The sequence below is a fragment of the Globicephala melas genome, chromosome 2 (assembly GCF_963455315.2).
Source record: "Globicephala melas chromosome 2, mGloMel1.2, whole genome shotgun sequence".
In the NCBI taxonomy this organism is placed as follows: domain Eukaryota; kingdom Metazoa; phylum Chordata; class Mammalia; order Artiodactyla; family Delphinidae; genus Globicephala; species Globicephala melas.
Window position 1 is genome coordinate 151,605,622 of NC_083315.2, and position 14,063 is coordinate 151,619,684.

Below are 14,063 nucleotides of genomic sequence, written 5' to 3' on the forward strand. Positions count from 1 at the left end.
TATAGACAGAGTATGTAATTCAGGCATTGTGAATAACTTCTAGGAAATGCTTTCAGGCTCTTTTCCAGGCTTTTGCCTAGGAATTGTTTGAAAAGTCCGCTTTAACATTCCGTCTATAATATAGAAACCTAGTTCACACCAAAACACTTTGTATTTCTCAGAGGCACAAATACATCAAAGGCTCTCTCGATATCTAAAATACTTTCAAATCATAAAAAGTGTTATCAGTTGAAATTCTGTGATATTCTGATTGGCTTATCGCTCACTTGGTGTGACTCTGATGCTGCCCGCGGCACAACTTAATTCCGGAGGTTGACCTTCTTTCCCTGTTTCCCAGTATATTCTAGCAAAATAGGTAGCATTCCATCACTCCTTAGACAGCGTTAAAATAATTGTGATTGCATTTAACATTTGAGTACAGAAAAAGATGGTGAAAGGTGGCAGAATGTGTCACCTCAAAATATGCCCCATTGTGGCACAGTGGTTGAGAGTCCGCCTGCCGATGCAGGAGATGTGGGTTCGTGCCCTGGTCCAGGAGGATCCCACATGCCGCGAAACAGCTGGGCCCGTGAGCCGTGGCCGCTGAGCCTGCGTGTCCGGAGCCTGTGCTCCGCAACGGGAGAGGCCACAACAGTGAGAGGCCCACGTACCGCAAAAAAAAAAAAAAAAAAAAAATGCCACCTTGGCATAAGGGCTATTTTGAGCTAAAGAACAGCAGATGCAAGAATGTCATTCTGACCTCCCTTTTTTCCCTGAAGGCAGGCGTTAATACTCCCATGTGAAAGATGCCCTCCTGTAACAGAGAAGAATAAACCTGCCTCCATATTGGATCTATTCCTTTAGCTCTAACCTTTGTGCTCTGTTGCCTATGCTTAATCATGCTGGCTCTGCAGCTTTTGTAAAAGAATGTTGCCTATAGACGGAAATACACAGGATATACACAGGAGAGCCCATTCTCAAGGCTCTGACCTTTAAATGTATAACACTCTTCCATTCACAGAGAGAGAAAAAGTTGCAGAACAGGGAATAATATTTGTCTTATTGGAGGTTTATAGGAATATAGTCCAAGGGACCATTTCAAAATAAATAAATAAATGAAAATAAATCAGTGCATGGCCTCTTGCTTCCTCTTTCCTCCCACCCCCCAGATACAGGAAGTGGTTTGTCTCTCTTTTGTTGCTTACTGGCCAGGGCCTTCAGCATCTCAACTTCTTTATTCAGTCAGTCAATAAATATTTATTGAAGGCCTGCTATGTGCCAGGCACTGTGCTAGGTGCTGGGGGAGAGGCAGTCAAGTAGCTTAACTTCAGAGAGCTTACTGCCTCATGTCAAAGACAAACCTTATTCAAAGAATCACACAATCAAATATAGTTCCCTAAGTGCTTTTTTCTTAACTTCTTATTCTGAAATAATTTTAGATTCACCTAGAAATACTATGGAATTCCTGTGGACCCTTTGCTCAGCTTGCTTCAATGACAGTACCCTATGTAATCACAGTACAATGATCAAAACCAAGAAATTAACATGGATACAATACTAAGCTACGGCCCTTATTGGATTTCTCTAAGGGCTTTTTATTACATTAATTCTTTAGTAATTATAACAATCTTGGGAAGTAAATATTGGGTTGGCCAAAAGGTTCATTTGGATTTTTCCCTAAGATGTTATGGAAAATCCCGAACTAACTTTTTGGCCAACCCAATACTACCATCACCCTCCATTTTACAGATGCAGAAACTGAGTTTCAGAACAATTACATAACTTGGGCAAGATTCCAGCTTGAAAGTGGCACAGTGAGGACTGCAGACCCAGGCAGCCTGGCTGTGAGGGGTCTGCTCCCCACCACTGAACTACACCTCCTCTTAACATCAGCCAAGCAAGTTTCCTTGTTCAAACTCAAAGAATCTTACTGTCACAGCACTACAATAAACGGCTGGGGAGCTATTAGAGCAAGTTGTAACTCTTGGATGCCATCTTTAAAGTCAAAATATTTGCTTCCAAAATCAAAGTTTGTTTCAATGGCAAAGGCTTCCCAAAGGAAATTACTATTTCAATCACTATGGATGAAACAATGTTCTTTGGGCTAACAAAGGCTGAGCTCTCAAACATTTCCCTCTGGTTGAAAATAACTTTAGTTGAAACATTTGGACTCTCAAAAGGAAGTTTCTTTGTAAGAAACTGCAAGAAATCCAGGTGCAGTTAAGGCTCACCCCAAACCGAAGCCTTCGGAAAACCAGCTTCCTCTCAAAATCATACCGTTTCCAACTGTCTCACCCCTGCATGACTCAAAGCCAGAGGAAATCTGCAAGAATAGAGGTATGTTGATCTGCTTTGCATAGGAGGATATCAATCCCAAAATGGGAGCGAGGGGGAGATCGAAAAAAACTGAACAAGGAAAAATACCTTTCTTGCTTAACTATGCATCTGTGGAATTTGTACTTGTTACCAAAATGCAGAAGTTACTTAAATGACCGCAGGGTTCCACTTCTCCCTTCTCCAGCGCTGAGATGCAGTACTACTGAGCATGTCCCAAAGGCAGTTCAGTTACTATAAAGAGGAGTCTCTTTTTTAAGATATCGCTGTTAACAGTAACATCTCGTGATTCCGTCTACAACAGATTATAGCTCGGGTTTGCTCTCCGCTTTGTCCTTCCTCTGATTTCGAGCCAGTCGCCAGGCCCTTTGGAATGGCTTACTTTCTGGATTTTGCTGAGCAGAAAGCAAGGAAGCTGCAAATCAATGACTCCTTTACATTTTTGGGAGGTGGGGGGTTGGGGAGGGGAGAGACAAGAGCTACGGAAATGTAGTGAAGAGGTGTGTCCTCAGAGTGGAGTAAGAGTAGCAAGAGAGAATCTTCCAGCCTGCACTGGGGAGCCATGCATTGCTTTCCAGCAAGATCTGAAGGGATAGCCAGCTATCTGGTGCACCTAGGGGTGCTGAGCCCCAGACACCAAGGCTTCAAGTCTTCTCAAGAGTCCCTTGCCCCAAATGTGGCACAGACACAGCAAGGGCCTAAAGGAACATGCAACAGGGACATAGGAGTCCCAGAGTAGCCAGTGGGACTCAGGACAAGCAGAGTATTTCAGATGAGGCTTTAGAGCTTAAGGTTTCAAGGTCTTCGTGTAACCTGGAGAAGGTGGGACACTGTGGGGAAGACCCAGTTATCACTGAAACTTAACTTCCCACCAGTTCAACACGTGGGATAAACCCAAGATGACTTAATACAAAGAAGTTTAATATTTTTGAACATCTGAGTTTGTGAGCTGACATTCACACCAACTATACATTCATTTATACATCTATACATACATTCAACTATACATTTGTTCATCTGAAAAACACATCATACACTGAGATGGGACCTGAGGACATGGTGGTTCCCCAGGCTCCCGTGATCAACAGTCAGACGTGTCCATCCTAAAGCAAGGAGAGGCTGCTACACGGTCACTAACAGTAAGATAAAGTCCTGGGGTGACTTACAGGCGTCATTATAACCTTCCAGGGACTTTAAAGCATCCCCATTGGACACAGCCTGGCATCCACAGCACTGCTGGTCTAGCCCAGCAGGATGGCTTCCTGCTATAACCAACCAACAAGACAGAACCTCTGGTTTTCAGAAAACGTCACTCTCCTGCTTACCAAAGAGAATGGGTCCACGCCCTGTCCTTCACCCACAAAGATGACACCACCAATGCACACTGGCTTTATTTCTCCCGGGGTGGAGATGGTTAGCCATGTTCTAGCCACACTCTCTGACCCGGTCTGACAAGCATATAGGCAAAGAGGGCAGGCTTTGGTAACTCTGGAAAGGCACTAACCAGCACTTTTAGAGTTTCACTCGTGGCACGAACGTGTCATAAACCGGTGATGTTTGCCCAACTGTGAAGCTTGTCAAGAGGTTCGATTTTACAAAGTCAGCCTTTCGAGTATGGATTTTTAATTTATACATTCACGTATTTATTTCTGTGTTTGATATATATGGATTAAGCATCTCCTCAGTGCCAGGCACTGTTTTAGGAGCAGGAGACATGGTGGTGAACAAGACAGACACTGGCCCTGTTCTCATGTTGCTGGAAGGAGAGACACTGAACAAGGGTTCAGAGGGCTTTGAAGAGGGAGAAGCAATGGGTGCATTGTGTGTGTGAAAAGGAGGCTGCACCCAGTCTAAGGAGGCAAGGATCCGTGCTCCCCAAAGAGTCAGAGTTTAAACCCAAACATGGAAGGTAAGTAGGAGTGGGCCAAAAAGGGCAGGGGGTGGGGGGCGGATCAGGAGGAAGAAGAATGCGTCAGGCAGAAGGATGTGTTAATGGCCAGAACCTAGGACTGCAGTCTGTGCGTAGCTAAGGAACTGAAGGCGTCCGAAGGGGTTGGTGAGTATGGACGAAAGTCAAGCTGGAAAGGCAGGCGGGGGCCAGAATGTGAAGGGTTATTTTAAGTCCAGTTAAGAAACTGAGGCTGTCCTTACTCCAATGGGAAAGCATCACAGAGTTTTAAGCAAAGGGGTGCTTTGCTCCCAGGTGGAGAATGGATTGCCTGAATCTCCAGTAGTGGCCCTGAGTCATGAGTGATGGTTGTTGTGTAGCATAAACCCTATGGAAAGGCTTACTGCAGCCTGGTTTAGACAACTGAAAGGAAGCAGAGATGCCCACCGGGACTTCTATGCTTCCCACACTCCCCATCACAGCTTTCAGAACCATACAAACAAGGACATCTTAAAACAAAATGGAGTAGAGGCAGGAATGCCACACTGTCCTAAGCACTACAGACTTATCATACCTCTGATCCTGCTGGCATACATCTTCCAGCTTTCTTTTTTTTTTGCTCCAGACGCGCAGGCTCAGCGGCCACAGCTCACGGGCCCAGCCGCTCCACATGTGGGATCTTCCCGGACGGGGGCACGAACCCGTGTCCCCTGCATCGGCAGGCGGACTCTCAACCACTGCGCCACCAGGGAAGCCCTCCATCTTTCTTTTTCTTCTTCAAGATTATCTTTACTCTTCTTGGCCATTTGAATTTCCATATGAATTTTAGAATCAGCGTGTCTATTTCCACAATGTAAAACCTGCTAGTGTATCGATTGGGATTGCATTGAATCTAAAGATGAATTTGGAAAGAACTGACCTCTTTGCAGTATTAAGCCTTCCAATCTATGAACAAGGTCTAGCCCTCCATTTATTTAGGTTTTCTGTAATTTCTTTCAATAATGATATGATGTTTCCAGTGATGAGGTCTTGCATATGTTTTGTTAGATCTATTCCTAGATAGGCGATGTTTTAGGTGATTGTAATGGGCAAATATTAGAGATGCTAATTAAAGGAAGTAATGTCTGGGGAAAGTACTTTGCAAAATGTAAAACTTTATGCAAATCCAAGATATTCTTTCTCACCAACACTACTGAGCACATCACTTTGGAAAGCCAGTCTACACACCCGTAAGGCATCTTTCCCAGTAGCTATGGATTAACCAAGACGCTAAGGCTCTAGAACTAGGAACTGCCAAAAAGTGACATCAGAGGCCAAAGAAGAGAATTACTGGCCTGGAATAAACTCTTAGAAAAAAACAACTTCTCAGTCTGAGTCTGAATTTTACCCAACAGCCATCAGATGGCCTCAGGGGGGAAAAGAGCTCAAAAAGCACATCCTTCATTCAAAACTCAGGGACTTGATACAAGATCTTATTCAGTCTATGAGCTCCTGACACTGTTGCTGAAAATTAGCATAGACCAGCCCTCAGTGGGAGCTGAGGTCCTGCTTCAGCTTCTCATTTTCACAGGAATTCTGCGCAGAACCAACGAAGGGCAGATCTAGCTTCTTCCTGGGCACAGTCCCTGGCAATGCTGACGCTCTCACTTTCAGCTGCCTCTGAGTCTGAACTAGTGACTCACAGCCGCTTCTCTGAGCCCAGCCTCACAGGCACCCTCCCCCTCCTGCCAAGCGCTGCCTGCCACAGACACAGCTCGGGTTCTCACCTCCTTCCTCCTTCCCCCAGTCTGGAGGAGACAGTGGCCAAGCATGAAATCTTCAGGATATTAAGAGTACTTATAAAATACAAAAAGGAGACAGACTTTGCTGTTATTTACCCCCAGATCATTCCATTCCAGTTTCTCGGACTCCTCTCTCCATTCATCAGTGTAGCAATAATCATTATTCACTGAATCAACAAATATTTTTTGAGCATGTGCCACATGCCAGGCAGTATTTTAAGCACCCGAGATACAGCAGTGAACAGCACAACTAAAGTCCCTTCCTTCGTGCAGATTATACCACTGCGGGAAGGGGTGACCGTGTCCCCAGGGAAGGAGGAGAGGGGCAGGGAACAGGGCCATCAGTTGCAAATCGAAAGGATTTTAGAAGCCCGAGGTCTTAGTTTGGGTTCCCCCCAAAGCAGACGCTAAGATAAGGATTTGAGAGCAGGTTGCTTATTGAGGGAGTGATCCCAGGAAGTATAGGTGAGCAAATGGGGAAGTGACAGCAAAGAAGGAAAGCCATAGTTTGTTAATGAGGGGGGTAAAGCTGTGGGCGACTGAGGCCCAGTCCTGGGTGTCCCTCATAGAGATATAAAATGTGCCTCAAAAGTATCCCTCTGCAGGACAAGGAAGCTCAGGGGTTTATCCACCAACTCCCACCCTTGATTAGTCGAGGGTCACTCCTAGGATCTTAACTCCCTGGCATCTCTGGCAGAGAGAGGCTGGAGGCCACGAGCATGTACAGGAGCTGTCTGCAGGTCACCTCTGAGATGCGCTCCGGGGATGTGGGTGGCACCGTTGGCATCCGCTACTCCCAGTCATCTTGTTCCATGACATGCCCAGCACCTAGTGTGGTTTCAGGTGCACGGCAGGCACTCAATAAATATATGTGGAGTAACTGGGTGTCTTATCACCTGAAGATGCCTTTAAAGCTGTCCCAGAGTCAGCAGGAGAAAGGGCCCTGAACGTGAACTTGTCAACAGTGGGCTCCAGGCACATTAAGCTAATGATCTTGGGCAAGTCCCTAACCCTTTCCAATCTCAATCTTCACAGCCATAAAAAGGAGACTCTAGCAACTTCCTTGCCTGCCTCATTGGACTGTGATGAGACGCCAATAAAAGAAACGCAGTGAAAGTGCTTTGGAACACCAGAACATGCTAGAACTATCTTTCTTGTGGAAAAAGCCTGGAATATGGAATGTGGTCTGAAAAAGTAGATTCTTGGTCAAGTCAATTGTGTGTGTGTTTCCTCAATTATAAAACAGGCACAATGATAATCAGGCCACGACACGTCTCAGAGTGCTGTGATGGGGCTCATGAGGCAAGATAATGGATGTAGCGTGCGCCACTTCCTTCTGAAACTCTACAAAAATGACAAAAAGGGATGTGGATTTTTAAAGGGGGTGATATCATAAACCCATGATGACACGGCAACAGGAGAGGAAACGATAGCAACAAAACTCGGGAAGCCGGAAAGTAAACGGCCAATTAGCAAATGGCTTAGCCAGCAGAGCAAATTAAATACTAAAATAGTGCTAGGGAATGAAGGAACGTAGCTTGCCCCAAACTTTAGGCACCAGACACCTCTGGCAGTGAGGGTGAAGGTGGGGCAAAGAACAGGAAGATTGGCCGAAAGTCTTTTTAAGAAGTCAGAGCTTCAAACCCCTCCTCAACCCTGGCAGAAACTCTGGGGGCGGCCCCCAGCCAGCTGTTTCTACAAGCCCTCCGAATGATCGAGGGGCTCGCTGGAGATTATCTAATCCCACAAGGGTGCACATTGCATTTACAGCTGTCTTTCTATGGCCTTGGCTAGTTTACAACCCTGTAAGGATAAAAGTTTACTTGTAGAAAAACTGAGAGCAATGCAAATGTTTCTTGGCCATAGAAATGCAAATTAATTTTTCCAGTAGAGATACATTGGTTTTTAGAAAACAATAACCCCATTCCAGTTCATTGCCCTATAGCATATTAACTAGATTTACATCCATTGGCAAATTCGTTTCAGTATTACTGATTACATAGGTCTGTTCAAATTTTCCCCTTAACTGGTTTTAACGACTTCCTAGTTCTCTCATTAATTAAATAAATAAATCTTTAACACAAATTCATTTTACACATGTATGAGAGCTACTTTCAGCTTTTTGAAAAGTATGCTTTAGCACAGTGATTCTCAGAGTGAAGTCCTGGGCCACCGGGGCGTCACCTGGGAACTCGATGCAGATTCTCAGACCTCACCCAGACCTGCTGAATCAGAAACTCTGGGGGTGGGGGCCAGCCACTTGTGCTGTTAGGAGCCCTCAGGTTCTAATGCACACTCAAGTGTGAGAAGCACTGCTTTAGCACTTCCATCAAACGCTACCAAGATGCTACCTTAGGCCTGACTCAGTTGAAACCTTGGAACTTGACAGTCTACGTGGTCTCTAACATAGCTCTGCCTGTGACAGATGAGAACAGGCCAGGCCATCCTTCTCTCTCATCTCCAGGGATGCCTCAGCTGTCCCGTCACTCACTCCCTGTCTCCTTGCAGCACCAAGAGATGGAACGAGGGTCCTTCGTGAGCTGGACAGAACATAAAATTCAAGATTCCTTGAGAGGATTCGTTTAGGGCCCGTTGGCACCTGCTGGTCTGACTCTGTGGGACTAAAACCCTCAAGCTTAGGAACTAATGGTCCCAAAGGGACCATTACCCCAAAGAGAAGGGATGAGCATGAAGGAAAAAGCTACCTCAGAACCCAGCCCCAAATGTTGTGTTTATTTATTCTCTGCCTCCTGCAATAATAATAGAGTGTTGTTTCATTGCTGACAGATGCAAAATAACAAGCCCGTTGTGTGCTGATCTGGAGCACATATGCTACCCATTTGTCTTGCAGCCTGACCGGGCGCTCTGCCCTGTTCACAGGCAGCCCTCCCTGACAGCCAAATGCCATACAAGCCCGATAATTGCCCTTCACTGGGGGGAGGATCCCCTTCATCTGCACAACTGATGCTAACGTGTAGCTGGGCTTGAGAACCATGGTTGTAATCTGGTCAGACCAGTGAAGTGAGCTGCTTGAGATAACCTGAAAACCTGAATCAGCATGGGTCTGACCTCCATTCTGGGCTTGTATGGGGAAGGGCACTCTAGCCACTCCTCACTACCACAGCCCCAACTCTGCCACTTAGCAGAGGGGTCAACTTGGACACGTTTTTTTCCCCTCTTCTAGCCTCTGTTCCCCTGGTAGAATGCAAATAATAGAAACACCTTCCTCTAGGGGTGCTGTGAGGACTAAATGAACTGAGGATTATAACGCCCTTAACACAGAGCCACTCCCCAAATAAGTGTGGGTGTTTGTACTTGGTGGTGGGGTGTGATGATGAAATAGATTCCCTAACAGCCCCTTGGAAGGGGAGTAGGGGCCATAGGAAGAAAAGCAGGCTGAACTAACTGAGGCCAGGAAGGAGCTGGTTCTAGAGGACCCGCTCCATCAATGAGAAGCCCCCAGCCTGCACTGAGGTCCCGTGGCAACTTCTTGTGACTGTCCTTTGCTTTGTGTACGACAAGAGTGAGCCACAGGGCCAGTGGGAAGAGGGAAATCTGAGTGGATGCTCTTTGTCAAGCAGGAAAACACTAATGAAATGATTTTTTTCCTCCTTTCTTCATTGCCAAAATACTTGTCTGAACAAGATCCTCCTAGGTCCAGGTGGAAGGCCACTGCTTACCTAAAACCAGTGGTTCCCAACCGGCAGTGATTGTCACCAGTGGGAACTTGCTACTAGCTTCTAGCGGGTAGAGGCCTTGGATGTTGCTAAACATCCTACAGTGCACAGGACAGCTCTTCACAATAAAGAATGGTGCGGCCCCAAGCGCCAACAGTGCCTAAAACCAAACATGGTTGCCCATATTAAGCGAATCTCTCCCTCCACTATGCTCTTCAGACACCTCGTTTGAGCCTGTGCTGGGGCACTGGTCTGACTCTGCCAGGTGTGGTGGTTAGCTGGTGGCCTCCTGGAACAGCAGAAAGGGCAGAGGCTCTGAAACCTGGCTCAGCCACCCACTGGCTAGGACCCAGAAACAGTCATTTAGCTTCTCTGAGGCCATTTTCTCGTCTGAAAATGGAACTTAGAATCCTAATTTGCAAGGTTATGGTCAAGATTAGACAAAATACTCTGTGTAGAGCACCTGGCACACGGTAAGTACTCAGTAAGTTATAGGGTCGCATCTTCCTAGATACAACCCAGAGGGCCACAGTGATGTCTTGCGTATCTTTACATTGCCTACGGCATCTCAGGCTATGCCATGCACACAGTAGGTGCTCAGAAGTTGTTGAACTACAGTGAAGTCTTGCCTGGAAGCCAAGGCTCAGGAAATAAACCTAGCCCACCTCATGGACCTATAGTCCTGCCACTTGTAAATGGTTTTAATTCAGTCCTCAGGATGCACCCGTATCTCAGAACAGGATCTGTTTCTCCCTGTCACCAAGTCCTGGGTCCTTCCAGTGAGCAGGGAGGCTGAGCTTGGCCTTTGATTCTTTCAGGGACAGCCAGAGCCTTGGCCACTGCTTGGGAGCAACTACCACAGTCCAGCCATTCCCAGCCGACCAACTCGATAACCTGCCAGTAGCCAAATACCTGCCACAGCACCTGGAGAAATAAGTCAAAGGAAATGCCAGTTTCCTAACAAAGGAGGGATGCAAGTCTGGATGAGTATGATTTGCTTGGAAAATGAGAGGGGCCATCACCCAGTCCTCCAGATTGAACAGAGCCTTCCTAAATACACACCCTGCCCACACCCACCCGCTGACACACACAGCTCGGCCAGAGCGGGAAGCAGATGTGAGAAGACCATCTCTATCCCTTTCCACTGAAAAGCTTTCAAGGGTTCATCTACCACCAGCTTCTCCCCTGCTAGAAAAGACATCAGGGAAGGCATATTGGACCAGGGGGGAGACCTGAATGCAGGTGTGATCCCTGCCAATAGCATGTTGTATCATTTTGAACAAGTCCTGTCACCTCTCTGAGCCTCAGTTTCCCAACTATGAAATGAAACCTGACCAAGAAGGGCCCTTCCGGCTGTGATAGCCTATGCTCTTTCTACGGCCAGTCGTGGCTTCGCTCCCACATAGACCTGCTGAATGCCACGCAGACAAACGCTGATCCATTCCGAGTCCAGCCCTTGCTGCTCTCCAAGGCCTGGATCTCCTATTACTTTACCAGGTGGCCCCCAGCGAACGGCAGGGGAGCCCTATCTCCCCCTCTGTTAGAGTTCTTTGGAATGGACACAATAGTCCTGCCCCTCCTCAGCACCCCACCCCCACCCCGGAGGCCAGGCCAGGCTGCCCAGGAAGTATCAGGCAGGGACTCAGATTGCAAAGATACACGGTGACACAGACACTCTGCCAACCTCCAGGAATCCTGGCCAAGAACAGGTAATGCTGACACCAAGCAGGCACCATAATTGCTAGGTGTCTAAGAGCTAACTGCTCCAGGCGTAACATTGCTCTAGGCTGCTTTCTCCAAATCCCTGGATAAAAGGAATCTAGGCACAACCATCAACAAAAATGAGAACTCCACTCCAAATCCCCTCTCCTGTCCTATTCCTGAATCTTCTTCCCTCCAGGCCCCAGTACCCTCTCTGAGTACAGTGTCTGGGTCCCATTAGCTCAGGGGCTTCCCCTGACACACAAAGGACTGCATCTCACCTGCACAAAGCTTTCTTTCCTATGCGATGCAGAGCAGTACACAACTGTCTGCCAGCTGCCCTGCACTCTTGGCTACGGGGGAGGCTCAGGGTGGGGAAGCGGAAAGGCCACCAACTCCGGAGTGGGAATCCCAGCTGTGCCAAGTAGGACAATTTATAATCCTCAGTCTTTTTGCATCTTAGTTTGCAGATCTGTAAACTGATATTAGCAAAACCTACCTTACAAGAGTGTCCTGGGGATTAAATGAACTGACCTACCCTAGGTGCTCGGGAAAGGGCGCTATTTTTATAAGGGGTTTCACCAACTTGGCTGAGCGATACAGTTCTAGGCACAAAACACTCAAAACAATTTGTAAAAGAAGCATTTGAAAACCAGAGTTCTATTGGCACTTTATTGGAAGTGAATTGGATTCCCTTTGGACTAAGGAAGAGCAGACTTCTTCTTCTCTAAGAATTGTTCATTCAATTCAGACAGATGCCAAATGCATGGAGGACTTTGATTCTGTTGTAGGAAGCCCAGAATGGAGGTCATGGGACCCATGCTGATTCAGGTTTTCAGGTTATCTCAAGCAGCTCACTTCACTGGTCTGACCAGATTACAATGGTTCTCAAGCCCAGCTACACATTAGCATCAGCCCAGGAGCTGTTCCAACCTATGGGTGTGCAAGCCCCATCCCAAAGCAATTTCACCAGAATCTCTGCCAGGTAGGGTGAGGTGTCAGTACTTTAAAGAGCTCCCTGGATGCTTCTCATGTGAGATCCACTGGACCAAGAGACCTCCATGATCCCTCCCAGGCATCCTGGTGTGTACAATAACGTATGATTCAGAGTAGACATTTAGTATATGTTTATTGAATAAATGGATGAAGATTCTGACTCATCTTTTTTGCTATTTCCATATTCACCAAAAGAAAGAAGAAAATAAAAAGAGCTGAATTCCAAGTAAGAATCCTAGAGCAGTACTGTCTAGTAGAAATTTCAGCAATGATGGAAATGTTCTATAATCTGTGCTGCTCAGTACAGTAGCCACAAACGGTCTGTGGCTACTGAGTACTTGAAATGTGGCTAGTGTGACTGAGGAACTGAATTTTAAATTTTATTTAATGCTGATTAAATTTAAATAGCCACATGACTTCTGGCTACCACACTGGACAGTGCAAACGAAGAGTATGTACCTTTCATGAACACATCTACAGCTGTGTGCTTCCACGTCCCTCTTTTACCAACAGCACCCCATTTTCATTTAGGGCAGCCCCCTGTCACCACCACCTGCAGTCTTTTGGGGACAGCTAATGAAGTTGCCCTGCCCTTCTCCAGCCAAGGGGTGAGCCCAGGACACAAGCTACATCAACCTCTCCAGAAATTTTACTCTAGCTTCAGTGTCACAAGAATAGTAAATGATGGGCTTCCCTGGTGGCGCAGTGGTTGAGAGTCCGCCTGCCGATGCAGGGGATACGGGTTCGTGCCCCGGTCTGGGAAGATCCCACATGCCGCAGAGCGGCTGGGCCCGTGAGCCATGGCCGCTGAGTCTGCGTGTCTGGAGCCTGTGCTCCACAATAGGAGAGGCCACAACAATGAGAGGCCCGCGTGCCGGAAAAAAAAAAAAGAATAGAAAATGAGTTGGAGTAGATAAATACCAATGTTAGTAGTGGCATTAAGACACTGTGTATCGGTTTCCAGAACATTAGTCCAGAGTTTGACGATCACAACAGTGATATATGAGATGGGCTAGGCATTATCATCACCATCCTTGTCATCATCAAAGTCCCTGGTACCTAAAAGATCTGATGTGCCAGCTTCTGAACTAAGTACTTAAGTTGCCTAGCTTCCCTGTGCATCATTTCTTCATCTGTAAATTGGGAATTAACTCCTCCTAACCTCTTCCAGCGTTTTTGTGAAGATAGATCAGGTCCATAAGAGCTTTGAGCCAAATAAGGAGTTACCCAAGGTTTCCCTCTCTGGGCATTAGTGTGGGGGAATCATGAGAGGATTTGATGCAGGACACAGTATCTAGGCCCAGTTTACAAGCTGTGTGACACCAGGCAAGACACTTGTCCTTTCTGGGCTTTCAGTTAAAATGAGATTGAGTTAGACAACTCCCTTTCCAGTTTCTCCATTTTCTAACTTATTTGCATGCCCCTCCCACCTGGACTGACACCTATCCCTTCCCACTTCTAAGAACACCCCCCAGAAAACTCTCTAGCCAAGACCATGCTGGCCTTTTGGCCAACTCATTTCTTCTTTCCCCGACACCCACCTGACCAGAAAGTTGCCCGGGGTAAGCACTCCCGTACCTTCCTGTACTAAGCGTCTGGCAAGGCACTTTACTGGAAACATGTTTAAACATCTCCTCTACTAGTAGACCATAGCCCTACTAGGGCAAAGACCATGTCCCTCTTATTCACCACTGTATCCCCAGTGCC

At 46.8% G+C, this 14,063-nt stretch overlaps 1 long non-coding RNA gene across 2 annotated transcripts in view; it reads right to left on the minus strand.

Moving 5' to 3' along the window:
- Window positions 1–14,063, minus strand: part of LOC132596878 (uncharacterized) — a 170,121-nt gene that overhangs the window by 152,875 nt on the left and 3,183 nt on the right. The gene's annotated exons all lie outside the window — the stretch shown is intronic.